Raw genomic sequence first — 19,915 nt, forward strand, 5'->3', positions numbered from 1 at the left:
TGCATCATGTTCTGGGTACCCTGTTATCCACTGTATAATTTTGCATACCTCAGGTTGCCGATCGATTAAACAGGAGTCTGTGCAGCTGTGGAGGCTGGAGGAGCCCTGGAAGTGAATCCACGGCCACTCAGCACCTCTGAAGGTACTCTCTTTTACTTCTCTTCCTCTTGTACTGTAAGGGGAAAAACAAGAAAATCTGATGATACCGTGGTTGACGTAAAAATACGAGGCTGGAAAAACTCAGCAGGTCAGTGGACTTTATATCGCAAAGATAAAAACACGTAACCAATGTTTTGGACTTGAGTCCTTCATCAAGATTTGACCAAAATGTAGGCAGACGCCTGAATAAAATGGTGGGGGGGGGGTGGAGGGGCACAGACCCACAGGCAGGAGGTGATAGGTGGATAAGGGAGGGAGGGCACTGCAGCAAACAGGAGGAGGTGGATGGCTCTGTGAATGGACCGGGAAGGGGATGGAGAGCTAGAGAAAGGAAGACAGAGGGATAGAAAATAGGGGGAGATTGAGGAGTGGGCAAGCAGAGACTGGAGAAGTTGATGTTAATGCCACCCAGATGGAAAATACTGTAAGGGGTTCCAGGGAATATGAATGGCGACTCTTTGGGAAAAGTTAAAGTATATCATGTATGGCAAATTTTTAACCCTTTGTACTCCGGCTATTTTTAATCTTCCATAATATATATACAGGTACTCCTCAACTTATGACCATAATTTGGAATGAAAAATTGGTTGTATCTCAGAATGGACATATCTCAGAATTAAGTACTTACCTTGTTAGCTGGCGTCCTAGGGTCCGCAGGCTGGGCGCGGCCATCTGCGAGTCTTTGGTTGGCATGCGCAGTGGGTTCACATATTGGAATTCGGTTGGCACAACCACGAGAGTTGAGCACCCTGATGATATTGAATTTGTGCCCTTAACACTCGTGCTTGCGCCAACTGAACTCCAATATGTGAACCACGCACGTGGCAATTGAAGACTCACGCGCACGCACACACGCAGAGGAATCAAGAGGGCCGTGCCCAGCTGATAGACCCCATGATGCTGACTAACAAGGTAAGTACGCACATTTTTTTTTTTTTTTTAGTTTTTTATTTTTCACACCATAAATCACATTAACCATGGTACACACTTTTTCCTTTTCACACATATACAGTGCCATTTTCTCCCCCCACCCCTCCCTCCTCCCATCCCACCCTCCCTACCTCCCCCCTCCCGTCCATTTAAGGTATACAATCTAGGATACATTAAACCAGTCAGACAATGTTGTCATTCAATAAAAATACACCAGAAATTCTACTGAGTCCATTCTTTTCATTTCCTTTTCCTTCCGTTAACTTAGGTAATGATTGTCCCCGGTAGGTTTTCGCTATTGTATTTAATGTAAGGCTCCCATATTTGTTCGAATATTTCAATATTATTTCTTAAACTATATGTTATTTTTTCTAATGGAATACATTTATTCATTTCTATATACCATTGTTGTATTTTCAAATTATCTTCCAATTTCCAGGTTGACATAATACATTTTTTTGCTACGGCTAGAGCTATCTTAACAAATCTTTTTTGTGCATCCTCCAAATCAATTCCAAAATCTTTGTTTTTTATGTTACTTAGGAGGAAGATCTCTGGATTCTTTGGTATATTGTTTTCTGTTATTTTATTTAATATCTGATTGAGATCTTCCCAAAATTTTTTTACTTTCTCACATGTCCAGATTGCATGAATTGTTGTTCCCCTTTCTTTTTTACATCGAAAACATCTATCAGATACTGTTGGGTCCCATTTATTTAACTTTTGAGGTGTAATGTATAGCCTGTGTATCCAGTTATATTGTATCATACGTAACCTCGTATTTATTGTATTTCTCATAGTTCCTGAGCATAACTTCTCCCATGTTTCCTTTATTATCATTATATTTAAATCTTGTTCCCATTTTTGTTTAGTTTTACCATTTGTTTCCTCATTCTCCTTTTCTTGCAATTTAATATACATATTTGTTATAAATCTTTTGATTATCATTGTATCTGTAATCACATATTCAAGGTTACTTCCCTCTGGCAAACTCAAACTGCTTCCTAATTTGTCCTTCAAGTAGGATCTCAATAGGTAATATGCCAGCGCTGTATCTTGAGTTATATTGTAGTAAGTACGCACATTTTGGCTCTTACATGCCCTGTATCCCCGTTATAGTTTGTCAAATACCACATAATCTGTCTAAATTTTATATTTTTTTAAAAACAAATTTCTGTGCAGCTGGTCATAAGTTGTATAGGTCGCGAGCTGGGAGTATATGTACTCTGGACTGGGTCCATGGGTAAACTACAGTATGAACACCAGTACCCAAGTTTCAGAAAACAGGGACACAGGGCCTATTGGTAATCCCTGAAAACGGGGACTCAGAGCCCAAAGGTTTAAGGTATTGTTACGTGATAATAAAAAGAACCTTGAAACTTGAAGGGATGTTCTTTTTTTCCTTTTTTTCTTTTTGCACAATCATGTCAGAGCATGTAAACTCTTTGCCAGCCTTTGAATGGCACACAAAAGAAAGCTTTTCACTGTATCTGTGAACACGTGACAATAACAGATCTAAATTGTGCTGACCAGCTGCATCATCGTCTGGTACGGGGACACCAATACTCCATAGCATAAAGCCCTGCAAAAGGTAGTGGACACAGCCCAGGACATTACGGATAAAACCTTCCCCACCATCAATAATATCTACAGGGAACACCGGTGTCGGAGAACAGCAGCGATCATCAAGGATCCACATGACCCAGCACACGCTCTGTTCCCATCAGGAAAGAGGTATCGGGGGCCACAAGTCCCACATCACCAGGTTCAGCTCCCCCTCCACCATCAGACCCCTCAATGACAAACTCAATCAGGGACTCATTTAAGGACTCGTACTTTTGCACTGGATTGATTTTCTTTTCTCTCTGTATTGCACAGTTTGTTTCCATTTCTTTATTTGTTTATATGCGTACATTGTGCACAGTTTAGTTTTTGCATTACCAATGAGTGGGAATTCTGCTGTGCCTGCAGGAAAAAGATGTTGTGCATGTTCTCTGACAAAAAATCTGAAATTTGAAATCTAAACTATTTTGCTAAATCTTGAGGACTAGATACTCGTGCTACAATTGGAGTGAACCTGTGTTTTGTAAAGGTTGATCATGGTCCCTTGCTCTTGAGACCTCTGTCTCAGCTTACAAAGCCCAAGATCTCATTACATTTTTACAACCACTTTATGAACCTATGCAGGTAGTCCTCAACCTACGACCATGTTCCATTCTGACTGATCCTGTTCCATTTCTTGAATAGACGCAAGTTGGAAATTCACTCCATGCCTTTTATCGTTCTTCAACCTCTCGCAAGAGGCTGGCCACCCCTGCTATAGGTGCTATTTTCCAGACATAGGTTCTGACTTTCACCCGTAAAGTGTAATTTTTATATTGAAGCTTTTTTTTTTAAAATAAATTTTTGGGCGTTTGCATGGATGGTCGTAAGTCGTATCGGTTGAAAGTCGGGGACCACCTGTAAACATACATCCTTAGGTGTTAATGAGCTTTTCATCTGTCACTCATTTCACCCATCTGTCAATATCATGTTTAAGCTGGTCACTGTCGCCCTCACAGTTCTGTACATTGACAAAACTGCATTCAGTACATTCTAGTCAAATCATTCAGATAAACCGGGGTTCCAATACCAACAGAGAGAACTTTCTTCGCTCGAGATTTAGCGCCTGCAGTGTTTGTTTCTCTACAAAATGTTGTTTGTGGATTTGTTGGGATGAATTGCATTTATTGGCGTGCCCTTGCAAATCGTGATGAGGTTAAAAAAAAATATTTGATTGCTTTACCTCAAATGGGAGCGAACCACAAATCAGTGGGAGCCTGAGTGACGAGTTTGGAATCGCTTCAGAGAGTATCAGCAGCGATCATCAAGGATCCACATGACCCAGCACATGCTCTGTTCCCATCAGGAAAGAGGTATCGGGGGCCACAAGTCCCACACCACCAGGTTCAGGAACAGCTGCTCCCCCTCCACCATCAGACCCCTCAACGACAAACTCAACAGCAAACTTCAACAGCAGAAGGATCCTAATGTACAATAGGTACAGTATAAACCATCCTCCTACCAAACTTCAAGTGGCTGCAATGATCCAACAACACCTTGTGGTCAATGGGGGTAGCATGGTTAGAGTAGCGGTCAATGTAATGCTATTGCAGTGAATTCAAAACCGGAGCTGTCTGTCATGAGTTGTCCCAGTGTCTGCATTTCTCCAGGTGCTCCGGTTTCCTCCCACACTGCAAAAAGTACAGGGGTTGTAGGTTCATTTGGGTATTTGGGCTGAACAGGCTCATGGGCCAGAAGGTCCTGTTACTGTGCTCTACGTCTAAATTAAATCATTCCATGGCCTTGCCCCTCCCTGTATAAAGCCACCTTCAGCCCCACAATCATTCTGTGTTCCTCTCATGCTGATCAGTGTAGAACCATAGAAACAGGCCCTTCAGCCCTTCTGGTTGGTGTCAAACCACCATTCTGCCTAGTCCCAGCGACCTGCACCCGGACCACCTCCCTCCATACCTCTCCCATCTATGTTCCTGTCCAATTTTTCCTTAAATGTCAAAATTGACCCTGCATTCTCCATCTCAGCTGGCAGCTCGTTCCATCGTCCCATCACTCTCTGCATAAAGAAGTTCCCCTCTAACGTTCCCTTTAAACTTTTCCCCTTCACCACCCTCTCCCAACCCATGTCCTCTAGTTTTTATCTCTCCTAATCTCAGTGGAAAAAAGTAATGGAGTCACACATGCCCCTTCGTGCACGGCCACCACATCCACAATTTCCTCTGCTTCTCTCGTGAAGGCCTTCATCAAATAAGCCCAAATTCCATCCCATACCCTTTACCCCTTTTGGAGCAGAACACTTGGCCACCTCTGCTTCTGCCCATTTCCTTCAGTGGCTGTTCAGATTTTGCTTGATCATGCAGCTGTGAACTGCCTTGGCATGTTTTGTGAAGTAAAGGATGCCACATAAATGCTCAATCCTTCCCCCCCCCCCCCCCCCCGCAGTTTTAAGGATTTTATCTGTATCCTGTTTAACAAGTTTGGAATCAACTCAAAGGCTCTTTCTGACTGTTCCAATATGAAGCTACACAGGGCTGGATAATGGTTTCAGTTCTAATGTATCGTGTACTAATCATAATTTCACACAAAACGATACCCTTCAGCCCATCGTGGCTGTACAGGCTTTCAAAGAGGTATTTGATCTCTCCAATTCCTCATACAAATATACAAAGTACACAAGTAAAAAAATAAAGACGTAAACAAATTGAGAGAAAAAAAATCAATAAAGTGCAAGAGTCCTTAAATGAGTTTGTTGTTGAGGTGTCAAATAGTGGAGGGGGAGCAGCTGTTCCAAAACCTAGTTGTTTGAGACTTATGCCACCTATACCTCTTTCCTGATGGCAGCAGACTGTGCTGGGTGATGTGGATCCTTGACGATTGCTGCTATTCTCCGACGGCACCATTCCCTATAGATGTTCTTGATGGTGGGGAGAGTTTTACTTGTGATGTACTGGGCTGTGACCACTACCTTCTGCAGGTCTTTCCACAAGAGATATTGGTGTTCCCCCATACCAGACCATGATACAGCCAGTCACTCTAGAAATTTTCCAGGGTTTCCGATGACATACCAAGCCTCCACAAACTCCTGAGGAAGTAAAGGTATTGACATGGTTTCTTCACGATGCCATTTGTGTGTTGGGTCCAGAAAAGATCCTCCAAGATAGTGACTCCCAAGAACTTAAATTTGCTCACCCTCTCCACCTCTGAATCCCAATGATCACTGGATCATTCACCTCTGGCTTTCCTTTCCTGAAGTCAACAATCTGCTCCTCGGCTTTGGTGACATTGAGCAAGGTTGTTGTGGTAAACATAAAACATTTCATAATGTCCATTTCAACTTAGTCTCAGGTCATTTGCCAACCATACCTTCATTACCTTTGGACTTGTTTACAGCAAATTGTACTTAATTATTCTGTTTGTTATAGATGGGTTATATTTACACATTAACTCAATCATTGGGTTATTCATGTCAAATTTTTTATCAACTATCTTGAAACTTGCAATGTGCAGTAGAAAATGTGCTGATTGGCTGCATCATGGTCTGGTATGATGACACCAATGCCCCTTAGACTAAAGTCCTGGACAAAACCCAGGACATCCTGGTAGATCATGTCATTGGAAAGGATGGACTTCAATGGACCATGAATATTCTGAGGTGGTATTACACGTGGTAATAGTTACCATCTCATCGTAAAACTCGTGAGAAAGTGGGGGGGGGGGGGGGGAAATCACAATAACTCGACGTAAATTATTGAACTGTTTATTAAAATTAGCATAAAATGCCCAAACTTGATGAGATTCGCCTCTACAGGCGCAGCATGGAGAGCTGGTTGCATCACTGTCTGGTACGGTGGCGCCAACTCTCTGGACAAGGAAAAACTCCAGAGGGTTGTTAACTGGCCTGCAACATCACAGGCACCAGACTTCACTCCATCGAGGACACCGACATGAGGGGGTGTCTTAAAGCAACCTCTATCCTCAAAGACCCCCCATGCCCTCTTCACTCTGCTACTCTGGTTGGGGGGAGGAAGGTACAGGAGCCTGAAGACGAGCACAAGGACAGCTTCTTCCCCATTGCCACCAGGTTCCCGAAGGATCAGTGAACCAAAGACACTGCCCAACTTTTTTTTTATATAGTACTGTCTTAAGATGGTCATAATATGTAGTACGATAACACCAAATTTCACGGCAATAAATCCTGATTCTGGTTAAAGGGGGTTCATTGATATAACCACAAATTCACCAGCTTTATATTTCCAAATTCAAGAGTGTTTAATTTCCCGTCGAATAGGTAATTTTCACTTGGGTTTGCTTCCACCCATCGTTTTACTGCAGATCAATGACACATTCGGTATCATCGAGCTGCAACGTTAATACTCAGTAAATTACACCTGTTAACAAGAGGACATTACTCTTGTACAGGGAGCGTTTCAATCAGCAGTTTCAATGCTGAAAATCTTTGGTATAAACCTCAAAAAAAAAATTCAGCTGAGGACACATGCCACAAAAATGTTATGTTTATAACTCGCAGGTAATGAGATCACCATCAAAACATATTGAGCAATGGTAGGAACACGCGAAAGGGGCAGGGAGAGAGTGGGAAGCCAAGACACAGCATATCTTATCTGGTGTCTTTTCCCGCCTAATGATTTGACACAGGGGGTGTGAAAGGCTCTCAATCCATTTCCCTCCCCCACGGGGTTTGGACAGTCTGTTGGACAGACTTCCAGATCGCTGCTCTCCTTCGCACGCAGCCCAAGTCCTAACTCCTAATGCAAGATTATCGTCTCCTTCTCGTCTGACAAAGGCAGGGAGGACATTGTTAATGAGATGAAACACCAAAGTGTGCAGGCTTTGTGATTGTAGTAAAACACACACACACTGGAGGAACTCAGCCGGTCTGTGTTGATGCCCACCCGTGGGAGGGTGCCCCATGCCCAGAAGAAAGATGGGGTGTTGTTCCTCGGGTCTCAGGCTAGCAGTGCACGAGTCCATGGACAGGCATGTTGGCAGGAGAGAATTGAAAAAAGGTGGCCCTGCTATTGCTGCGGACAGACCTATTTCAGTCCCCTGCCCCATTCTGTCCATGGTCTCATGCACTGCCAGACTGAGACCTCCTACAGATTGGGGGTGCACAGCAGCCCCTAATCTACAGTCTGGGCACCCTCCAAATGGATGGCATTAGCATCGACTTCTCCAGTTTCCATTAGCCTGTGGCGGCGCACATTGCAACGCAGGCGAACCGGCCCTGCGTATCACGGCTGCAATAGCGGAGCAGACACGTTAAGATGGTGCCGTTGGGCTTTGGGGGTGTCTTGTGGTCTCGGCCACAGCGTGCGCTTTTCGGCAGCATGATGACGTCAATGCCAATGCGGGGCGGGGCTTGCGCCTGCCCTTGGAGGTGCACACGGGCATGCGAATAAAGTCTGTTGGAATTGAAACTCACACTGATCTGTGGTTTCTTTCAATTGCGGTAGCTATCGCTACAAGCCCCCACATTCTTCTTCTCCTATATAGGCACCGTGTCCTAGAAATTAACTGGGACAGGGTCCAGTGGAAAAGGAACACTATCCAAACACCAGCATCAAATTATGTCATGTGGAAAAGGGACACTATCCAAACACCAGCATCAAATTATGTCATTTTACACCAGGGATTAACAGCCTTTATCCTGACTCATGTCCCCGGTGTCAACTGATGCCAGCGTGAAGATAAAACTAGTGGAAAAGGGGCAGCAAAAAGTCACCCGTTTCCAATTAAAGGTAGGACCCTACGATACCCGGGGATGAGTTGTGTTCAGTGGAAAAGCAATTAGTATTAAAGGTGGCCCAGTGGAAATGGCACAAAGGGCTTCCTATCCCGGGACACCGCATGGTCAATTAACTGGGATGCCAGTGGAAAAGGGGCTACTGTGTCTCCTTCCCCACCCCCTCTCCCTTTTGTCTCCTTTCCTCGACGAATGAATTCGTCATGGAATTCTGCATTCAGAACCACCCTCCCCTGATCAATTCTCGCCTTCCATCTCCTGTTCTCCTTTCCATGGAGAATGAACACCTTTTATCTGTAGGTCTCTACTCCACCCCCCCACCCTGCTTTTTCTTTCTTTCTCCCCAGCCTTTTCATTCAGGTGCCTGTCTATTTTTTTATTTATACTTTGAAGAAAGGGCTGAGGCCCGAAAAGTCAGTAATATATCTCCACCTCCTATGGGTGCTGCAAGACTGGCTGACTTCCTCCAACATTTCTGTGTTTTTATAATTTACAGTGGATTGATAACTCTTTTGGCATTGTTTCCTGTTTCGTTTTGTACAAAGCAAAAGAATTTCATCTTTGCCAATCCTACTGTGATCTCTGTTTCATGTGACCCATTTCTGGTGTTTCCCTTTTCTTTATCTTGACTATTCTTCTTCGGGGAGAAGTTGGTGACCAATATAGTTAACGACTCCAGTTTTCCAAAAAAGTATCTTGACTGCTTCCAGTAGGAATTGCATTGTGCTCTTCTACTTTCAGTCACTGCAGCTCGATACCTCCAAACAATCCTTCCAGGTGAAGCAGGAATTCGTGCTTTCAGTTTAATACATTGTATTTTGTGCACACAATATGGTCTTTATCACACCAATTCAAATTGCGTGAATTGTAGAATTTCTCACAATTTAAAATTTTTAAAAAGTTAGACAAACAGCCTTTCCAGCCCATGAGTTCATCCAGTTTTTTCTCATTTCAATTTTCTAGCTCATTCCCAAAGACTTCTCTGTCTTTGGGCTTTGATACTGTTCAACAACCCCAGCAAAAGCTTAAGTGGGAGCATCTGAACTTATAATGAAGCAAATTGTGGCCTTCAGGGCGTAACATTGAATTCACTATATTCTGATAACTAGGTGTTCCAATCTGTGTCAGAAAAGCCAGTTGTGATTGATGGTTGATAAGCAATACCTTAACTTTGTTTTTTCTCTCTCAATAGATGCTGTCTGGCCTGTCTGGGTATTTCCACCACCCTCTTGTATTTCAGATCTGCATGAACTACAGTGAAACTATAGTTTATTAGCTCTCAACAACCAAGTTTACCCACCCCCCCCCCCCCCATCCTCATTCATCTTTCCCTCTGTATCAGATAAGAGGAACAAACCTCACCACCTTCTTTAAGATGGCACCAGCGACATTGGTGCTCTTCATTTTTTCACAACATCCAATTGATCTCGACAGTCCCCTTCTTCATGCCACACTTCCAAACCCTAAAACATGTTTCTAACTTTTCCTAGTTCTAAAGGTTAGAACTAAAGTTCTGGATATATTTAAGGCAGTGGTATTTGATTAGTCAGGGCATCAAGGGTTGCGGGGAGTGGGGCTGAGGGGGAGGATGGATCAGCTCATGATTTAGAATGGGGAGCAGACTCGATGGGCCAAGGGGACTACTTTTATCTTGTTCATTGTTTATTTCTCTATAGATGTTGGATTACTTCTGAATATTGCCAGCTTTTTCTGCTTTTAGTTCCAACGCAACAAAATGCATGTTGTGGTAATTTATAGAATTGTAAATGGTATATCTTACATATCCTGGGTAGATGGCTGCCAGCAAGAATTTCTGTGAGTGTGTGCGTGAGAGAGAGGCATTATTCTCCTAGGCTTCAGCCTTGAACTAGTGGGAACAAATTCAAGGTGAGAGGCCAGTTGTTTGGCACTTAGATCAGGAGTTAACTCTGGGAGTTGTGAATCTGGAATTTCCTGCGCCATAGAGTTTTTTGGAAGCGAGTGGAAAGGTAGGGTTAAGCTGCAAGATCAGTATTCTTGGTGAATGCTATGGTGAAATCCTCATAGGTCATATAAAGCCCCCGAATGAGAAAGATGCAAAATCATTCCCCATGTCGACAGGTATAATTGGTTTGAGAATTAGCGCAGCTGCACCCCCCCCCCCCCCCCCCACCTTGTTGGAGCAAAGGCCACGGTTCTATCAAAACCTACACCATCAATACGATTAGAGGCGACTAAAGATATATGTCTCCCTTACCTTTTAGAACCAGTTTAACTTACTTAATGCTAGGATATCATTCTGAAAACTGAAAGGAGGAAGTCAGCTGCGTGTCTTTTCCAGATAACGCTAAGCTCCTTGCGGGCAAGCGTGCAAACATCTTCATACTGACTGTTACCATATCATTGCTCGGCGAGTGAGGCTTGCAGGATTAATGGTTTGCTCTCACGCAACTCTGTACGTTAGATCCAAGTCCTCAGCAGGCAGATCTGTCATCCTCAGCACCTCACACCGGCTGTTTTGCAATCAATCTTGAAACGTCGGTTTAAAATTCTCACAAAAATAACAGCAAACGTTTAGAACCGTTCGCTCTCTGGCCCAAAATATTTATATTCCCAGCACTCCTCCGTACACCACTCCTCATTGTGAGCATGTAAAGGATAACTATTAAATCCTACCGGAGTCTGCAGACACTTTGGAGAAATTCAGCAGGTCACACAGTAGCAAGTATAAAGAAACATACCCAAAGTTTTGGGTTTAAGGGTTCAAGCCCGATAGGTTGGTTCAGTATCATGTACTGAATTTCTCCAGCGTTGTGTTATTAATAAATTCTACCACTGCCATGATTTGCAAATTGGACTCCGAATACTAAGTCAGAAATCCATCAACTCAACAAGGGGAACCCTCCCCAAGGGTTGTCTTCCAATCGTCATTGAGGCATAACTTTCTTTCAGAACGGGGTAGATAGACCTTGCATTTTGGAGTTGCCAACATCTGCCAAGAAACACATCTGCAGGCGCAAGAGAAGTGGGACGATTTAATTATTTTTTTTAATGTCGACGGGTCTGTGCCACCCAATTTACACCTCAATTAAACTACACCCCCAGTACCGTTTTGAACCATGGGAGGAAACTGGAGCCCACGCAGACACGGGGAGAACGTGCAAACTCCTTACAGCCAGTGAGGAATTTGAACCCCTGTCAGGTCCCGATGCACAGAAATGCTGGAGAAACCCAGCAGACCAACGCAGTGACCATGGCAAATGACATTTCGCGATCAGGCTCGGGCACCAGACACGTTTAATGCTTTCCAGACCTGCTGGGTTCCTCCAATTTTTTTTTTGTGTACCTGCAGAGGAGTCCCCTTTTATGAGAAAATAAGACATTGGAGCACGTGGAAAGATACAAATATGATTGATATTAATAGATGAAATATTGTTTAATAATGAAAAAAATTACATATGTTTCGCGTGATAATTATAATTTTTTTTATTAATAAGTGGCTGTTATACTCAGAATATTTACATTTCAATTTATATTGATTAGATTATTTAACTTTTTCTTTAATATTCTTTCTTTTTTTATGGCTCTCCTTAGGAGTTGTTCTTTTCTTTAATTCTATATATAAAAAAACGTTCATGTTTATGTTTAATTGCTGCATTTTTGTTTTTTGAATGAATAAATAATTAAAAAAAAAGACATTTGAGGTGTCTTGAGCGTGTTCGCCCAATGTGATTAGAGCTGATCTGATCCAAAAGGCATCCTCTACGGAGAAGTAGCAAGAAACAAAAGGAACGTTGGTAGACTCCGGCTTCTCTTCAAGGATCTCTCCAAGCGTGACAATGAAAGCCTTAAAAATCAACACACAGTAAATGACTGCAACAAATGGCGAGGTACTGTTCATCGAAACCTAGAGCAAGGCGATAGAGTGGTCTTGAAGAAGAGCTAAGGGAAGAGCACAGCGGGCAGCATTTCAACGATGCCCTATATTTGCAGGAACTATGGCAGAGCCTGCAGTTCTAGGATCGGTCTCCATAGCTGCTAAATGAACCAGTGACGACCAGAGGCGCCACACCCACGGTCCATCACGACTGGAGGAGGCCAAGAAGGAGAGATTTGATGCTCAGCTCTGCTTCCTTCCCCGTTCCTCCTTAATAGATCTGCCTATTTTGCTCTCTACTATATTCATCTACTCTGCTGGTATTGTTCTCTAAAAGTTTACCTTTACCTTAGATGGAGAACCACCAATTTCAAAATATTGGAGCACACCACAATCTGCTGGAGCAACTCAGTGGGTTGGGTGACATCAGCAGGTTTTCTTTTTGAAAAATAAACTTTATTCATAATAAATAATGAATACGTTCAAGGGCTTTTTCACACCCAATAGTGTGTCAATCATAAGTCTACATTCCCATTAATGTTACATTGTTACATTTCTTCTCTAAGTACCCCATTACCACCATAGTGGCACCTGGTCATTTCTCCCCTCCCACCTCTGTTCTTTGAGGGACTTCCCCCCAGCCCCTCAACGCCCAGCAATGGGAGGACTTTCCCCATAGTGCCCTCGTGTTGGCCTCACCAAACCTCAGCACATCCTCCTGCAGCCTGGAGTGTGCCAGTTGGCAGCATTCCCTCTCCAACATCTCCATTTGCTGAAAGACCAACAGGGTTCAGGCAGACCGAAGGGCGTCTTTCACCAAGTTGGTGGTCTTCCAGAGTTCTGGATGTATGACTCTGTGGGAGAAGAATTGTGAATAGTTTGGGCCATAGCCCTTCATGAAATATTCTCTGAACATATACCCCATGGAATCACACATTTATCAACAAGATATTACTTCCGAAACAGCATGAATATAAGATCTGGTCTTTCCATGTATGATAATAATCAGGAGTCAAAGTGGTCAATCTTGATAAACTACTTCCACTATAAGTCCACATGTTTCAATAACTGCCAAGGAAGCCCCATTAAATTATGCCATTGTTTTCAGGAAACTTCGATGAAGGTCTTAATGGAGATTCATCGACCTGAAGGGTTAACACTTTTTATCTTTCCATGGAAGAGCTTCCAATAATTTCAGTTTTTGTTGCAAATTTCCAAAGTAAGTAATTTTTAATTATTTCTCATTGAACATTTTGTCTGTCACACAACAACCCTCTTTCGTATCTGAAATGTGATGAGAGTTTATAATTATTCAGGTCAAGGTGTTCACTTTAAAATAACCTGCCATGGGACCCACATATGAGGCGATTGAACAAGATAACAGCACATGGTACAACATGCAAGCAAGGGTGGAGCATTGGCAGGAAGCAGAGTTAGAATACAAGGATCATATTCTGATTGGCTGCCAGCTGTTACTGGTGGTCCACGGGGGTCAATGTTAGGGCCGCTTCTTCTTATGTTGCAAACTGATGATTTAGATTGTGGAATGAATGGCTTTGTGGCCAAGTTTGCAGATGATACGAAGGCAGGTGGAGGAGCAGATGGTCTAGAGCAGGGGTGTCAAACTCAAATTCACGGAGGGCCAAAATTAAAAACTTGGACTAAGTCGAGGGCCGAACTAAATATTTATTGACAATTTTCAACAACATCTGTATGTTTTCTCTTCTTTCAACACATGTAATGTTAAACTTTAGGAGGATAATGTTACAGGTCAGGAGTAGGTAGCTCAAGTTCACCCTTTGCTTGACCTGAGGGAAACCTATTTGGTCCCTGTGGATGTAGTCAGCATTCACAGGCTGTGTCCATTTTGGCCTGCATCAGGACTCAGCATTTCCTGCTCACTCCTCAGGCTCTAGGCCTCTATTCACTCTCGTCCCACCATCCCTCTACCTGACCAGTCCTTTACCCAACCTCTACTCACCCCTCACTCCACTCGCTCTGCCTCTACCCACCCCATCCTATACATGCCCCTCTATTGCCTCTCCCCTCAACCTGTTCCTCCCTCTACCCGTCTCTCACCCTCTAATCACCCCTCCCCTACTCGCCATCCCTCCCCTTTTACCTCTTCCCTATCCACCCCTCCTTCTACTCATCCCTCCCTCTAACTGCCCCTCGCTCTACAATAACTTCCCCTGCCCATTACTCCTCACCTACACCCTCTGCCCACCCCTGCTTACCCACCCACTCAGGCCCAGCGCGCTGCCGATCAGCCTTTGCAGACAGCCACCATCTCTCTCTTCACGTGCAGGGCCGAACCAGCCGTCCCTGGGGTCCGCACGGGTGCAAGCGCTAAAGGCCCTGGCGACCGGGAGAAGTGCGCTCATGCTGTGGAAGGGCCGTCCGGTGCCAGTCGCGCGGGGCTCGCGCTGCCCGGGGGCCGTGCGCAGCCTGCCATGCCCCTCACGCCGACAGGAAATCACAGGCGCTCGCCCATCCGCCGCACCGCTCGACAGGTGGGAGAAGTGACTGGCTTGCCGGCTGATGACATCGACAGACTTCTCGTGTTACAATTTCTCATGTTACAATGGGGAAGGATGTGCAATGAAGGGGGAGGATGGTGGGGGTGACATTACCAAAAACAGCATCGGCTCTCGCTGCAGGGCGGGCCACCTCTAATACATTTTTGAAATGATCTTGCGGGCCAAATATAATTATATCGCGGGCCAAATTTGGCCCGTGGGCCAGAGTTTGACATGTGTGGTCTAGAGGAAGCACGAAGGCTGGAGAACAGTTAGACAGATTAGGAGAATGGGGAAGAAGTGGAAAATCAAGACAATGTCAGAACATGTGCGGCCACCTAATTTGGTAGAAAAATAATTGGGCAGACTATTTTTTTTAAATGGGGAGCAAACTGAAAACACCCAGATGCAAAGGGCCCTGGGAGTCCACATTCAGGAGAGCCTGAAGGTAAACTCGCAGGTTGAGTCGGTAGTGAAGAATGCGAATTAAATGCTGGCATTCATTTCAAGAGGAATAGAACACATTAGTAAGGATGTGATGTTGAGGCTTTATAAGACACTGGTGAGACCTCACAGAGGTCTTGTGAGCAGTTTGGGGCTCCTCATTTAATAAAAGATGCGCTGAAGTTGGAGAGGGTTTGAAGAAGGTTCACTCAGATGATTCCAGGAATGAAAGGGTTATCATGAGGAGGGGCAATATTCGATTGAATTTAGGAGAATGAGGTGGCGGGGATCTCATTGAAACATTTAGAATGTTGAAAGGCTTGGGCAGAGTAGATGTAGAAAGTTTATTTCCCAAGGTGGGGGAGGACACAACTTCAGGATTGAAAGGCGTCCACTTAGAACAGAGACCCAGAGGAATTTCTTCAGCCAGAGGGTGGTAAATCTGTGGAATTTGTTGCCACAGGCCGTTGTGGAGGCCAGGTCATTGGGTTAATTTAAAACCGGTTTTTGATTAGCCAGGCGTCAAAGGTTATGGGGAGAAGGCCTGGCAGTGGGGTAAAGTGGGAGAATGGATTAGCTCATGATTAAAAGGCAGGGCAGACCCCCATGGTCTAAAAAACCCATTTCTGCTCCCATGTCTTATGGTCTTAAACTTCATATTTCAACTGGGCACCGTCCATCTGGAGAGGCCACACACACAATACACATATATTACAGTCTTTATATTTTCTGATCTGGTTCAAATATCCAGCCGTTTATTTTTCCCCTCTCCTGTGTTATTGTATCGTTTACAACCAATGCTCAGGGCAGAAAAAGACTACAGAGGGTTGTTAATTCGCGCAGCACCATTACGGGCACCCGCCTTCACTCCATCGAGGACACCTACAAGATGCGGTGTCTTGAGAAGGCAGCGTCCATCCCCAAGTATTGCCCTCTTGAGACTGCTCCCACCAGGAAGGAAGTGCCGGAGCCCGGACGAACACCCAGCGGCACAAAAGCAGCCTCTTCCCCATGGCCATCTGAATGGGCAACGAACCACAGACACGACCTCGGTTCTCTTATTTTTAGCAAGACTCTATTTAGTTTGAACTGTAATTTATGGCAACATTTCCACCTGCGACGCTGACGCAAAACGAATATGGTGACAATAAATTCGGATTCTTCTGCTCTTCTGCAACCTTGAAACTCGCCGACCTTTTGTTTGACTGGAGTTTGTAGCAAACATCTTGTCGAGCGTGTGATACCTCACTTTGCAAGTAATAGACGGTTCCTGCTATGATTACTTGAACCTGGCATGCAAAACCAATTAATTTCGAAGACTTAAGACTTGGATTGTTTAAAAAAAAACCGGTTTAAATTTCTCACGCACTTCTAAATACTGTTGAGATCAGGTCTTTTTTTTAAAAATATCTCCTGTGTGCTAAAGATGAACCAGAAAACAAATACATCTATTTATTTATGTATTAATTAAACTCGTGCAATAAAAAAGACAGAAGCCAAGAGGGAATTAAACTGTTTAGAGCAGAGTTGCTCCCGTCCATGTTCAAAGGAAGAACAGTTGTTTAAATAAGAGAATGGCGTGAAACCTGCATTCTCCAAAAATCTAAACTTGCATGTCGGTGTCCCCTTGCGCCAAGCAAAGCGATTTGGACGGCCACCACCCCGGCCGCCAAGGGAATTCTTAATGAAGTCGGACTCGTGGAGGAGACAATCACCAGTCTCTCCCTTGCGTGACTTCCACGTTCGCTACCGAGATATTAACGGCAACCCCCCCCCCCCCCCCTGACTGAAAGGCTTCGAGGAGAGAAACCAGTTAAAGCGCCGAAACCATCCCGTGACACATTCTCTTTGCAGAGAAGACCCGAAATCCTTCGCATGAGTTCTAATGCACGCCACGTAATCTTGAAAGAAAAAGTAAGTGCACATTAAAAAAACTATACCAGTTATAAGAGGCTTGTACGATTGGCTTTAAATGGAATGAATGGGTAATTAAATGCGAACTTATAAGATCCAGTGAAATGTCGATGCAACACCACGTTATTTTTAATGGTCCGAACCTCATGTTTAGTTGGCTTGGAAAATGACAGTGGAATTGTTTTGAAAGTAATATCCATTCTTTCAACTTCCCCCCCCCCCCCCCATTTTTTTGTGTTTTGATCTCGTGGGACTCCACAGTGTTGGCCTTGGTCTGTTGCGTGACTGGACGCAGGAGAATTGGAGCTGCCCTTCCCGCTCCTTATGACATCTCCAATTCGCACGCAAGTGTGCTTCTCGGTCGCACGTATCGCACCGGCTTCAGGAAAACGATGCCTGCCTTTCCACAGCTGGAACTTTTATCAGGACCATTCTCCCTGGCCAGCGTAAACCGAGATTCACGCAATTTCTCCAGGCGAACAGGTGCACCTTTCGCGAAGGTGTCCCCCCCCCCCCCCCCACAGCCAACAATATGAATGGGGAACACTAAATCGGCTTCAAGAAATCTTAAAGATGACACTCGAGGGAACATTTGAATATTAAAAGTAAATCAGCGATACTTTTATCATTTTCACGTCTGAGAATTGTGCGAGGTAACATCCGCAATAAATACGTTTTTATTGTGTTGGCAGAGGACATAATGCTTTCTGTCGAAGGGGAAGGGAGGGGCCAATCCGATTTGGAGGCTCATCGGATTTCTTCAGAAGAATGTATAAGGTATAATATAATAGTTGGAAGATGACTTGAATCTGCCTGACCCCGCTTCTCCCGGATCCATTCCCTTCACACTATATCCTCTCACCAAGAACCCTCACGCTCGTGTCACTGGAACAGTGAAACGCGAAACAGCAACTGAATTGGGTGAAACGCTAATGGAGTTGTCCAAGGCATAAACTTTGAGTTCTCCGTGATCTGTTAACTCCCTCGCCACACCTTCTTCTCTCCCCTCCCCCACCCCCACTTTTTCCCTCTGTCTCCTTTCAGAGCCAAAAATCAATTCAAAGTTTTACTCATCATATCTTTCGGCTGCTGGTCTGAACTCCTCGGCCTCCCATTCTTCCCCCTTAATCTTTAATTAAGACGCCTGCCTTCTTTTTGCTTAGAGTATACCCGGTGGGTCTCAATCTTTTTCTATCCACTCACATACCACATTAAGTATTCCCTATGCCATAGGTGCTCTGTGATTGCTTAAGGTGATATATGGGTGGAAAGATAAAGGTTGAGAACCACTGACTTAGACCTTGAAGAAGAGCTCAGGTCCGAAACGTCCGAATTATATCTTTATGGACGTAGAGGGACCGCCTAAGTTCCTCCAGCATTTTTGTGTGTCACTAGTACAGCAAGGCTAAAGCCCCCATCCAGGGAAGGAGCAAGGTGACACCTTAGCCATGTACAAAATGCCTTAAATCCTGGCAATAATCAGCCTGGCTTCCTAGTTCTCACACGTATTGCTGCTATTAATAAAGTCCACAATCCCGAAAGCCCTTTAAACCACTTTATTAACCAACAACTTCCAATGAACTGTGGACACAATACCTCCAATGAACTTGAACCCATCTAAGAATCTTTCTCCACTTTACATGGCCTCTTCTATATGTTTATGGATGCCTGCATATAGGTATTCATCTAAGGGGTAATTTAATAGATGATAGGATACATAGCAAACAACGAGAAACTGGAGAAACTCTCTAGGTCTTGATAAAACTGTCCATTCCTCTCCACTGTCGCTGATTGACCTGCTCAGTTCCGCTCACCCACCCATTCATGTGTCTTCCCAAGCACCTCAGGCCCTTTTGTAACCGAATCTGTCGGTTTCTCCTAGGCTCATCAAACACTTTACCATTCTCTGACTGCATCATCGGCGATAATTGTCTGTATAAGCACGTATATACATAAATACACAATTGTATGCACACAATATGTAACAGGTTCATGAAATATAGATGTAGATCGTTTATTGTCATATATATTTGACGGAACTATTGTGTAATCCAGTCTTCCCTCCATCAGTGATTCTCAACTTTTTCTTTTAATTCAAGACCACCTTAATTTACTGCAGACCACCCTTAGCAAACCCACTGACACCAGTGGAAGGACTGGCGAGCTCGAATCCTTTCTCTGACCACCGACGAGATTTTTGTTTCCGTTGACGTCAGATTTACAACCTTGTTTTACGCACTGGTAGGTTACACGATCATTAATATTAGTCTTTGCCGCCTTGCCGCGGACTGTGTGTGAAATCCCATGAACCACCAATGGTCCTCGCACCACGGGTTGAGAATCGCCACTCAAGAAAGTAACGATCGAAGTTAAAGCATTGAAAACAGGCCAATCCACCCCCCCCCCACCCCTTCTGAGAACCATAGAACATTAAAGCACAGAAAACAGGTGCTTCTAGTCTGTACCGAACTATTATTCTACATAGTCGCCCTGATCGTCGCCCAGTCCATAACCTTCCATTACCCCTCCCATCCACGTACCTGTCCAAATTCTTAAATATTAAAATAGAGCCTGCATTCACCACTTTAGCTGGCAGCTCGTTCCACACTCCCACCACTCTCCCTGCGAAGAAGTTCCCCCTGATATTCCCCCTAACCTTTTCCCCTTTCATCCTTAACCCATATCTGTATCTCACCCACCCTCGATGGAAAAGGCCTCCCTACATTTACCCCTCATAAGTTAGTATATCTCTGTCTTTCACTTACGCTCCAA

The 19,915-nt window shown here is 44.2% G+C and overlaps 1 long non-coding RNA gene across 1 annotated transcript; it reads left to right on the forward strand.

The window, feature by feature from the left end:
• The first annotated feature begins 17,053 nt into the window (after window positions 1-17,053).
• Window positions 17,054-19,379, forward strand: LOC138745641 (uncharacterized). The gene is made up of 3 exons (XR_011346384.1): window positions 17,054-17,143; window positions 17,836-17,920; window positions 19,243-19,379. It is a non-coding gene; the product is annotated as an uncharacterized lncRNA (long non-coding RNA).
• The last annotated feature ends 536 nt before the right edge of the window (window positions 19,380-19,915 follow it).

Source organism: Narcine bancroftii, chromosome 11 (genome assembly GCF_036971445.1).
Source record: "Narcine bancroftii isolate sNarBan1 chromosome 11, sNarBan1.hap1, whole genome shotgun sequence".
Lineage (NCBI taxonomy): Eukaryota > Metazoa > Chordata > Chondrichthyes > Torpediniformes > Narcinidae > Narcine > Narcine bancroftii.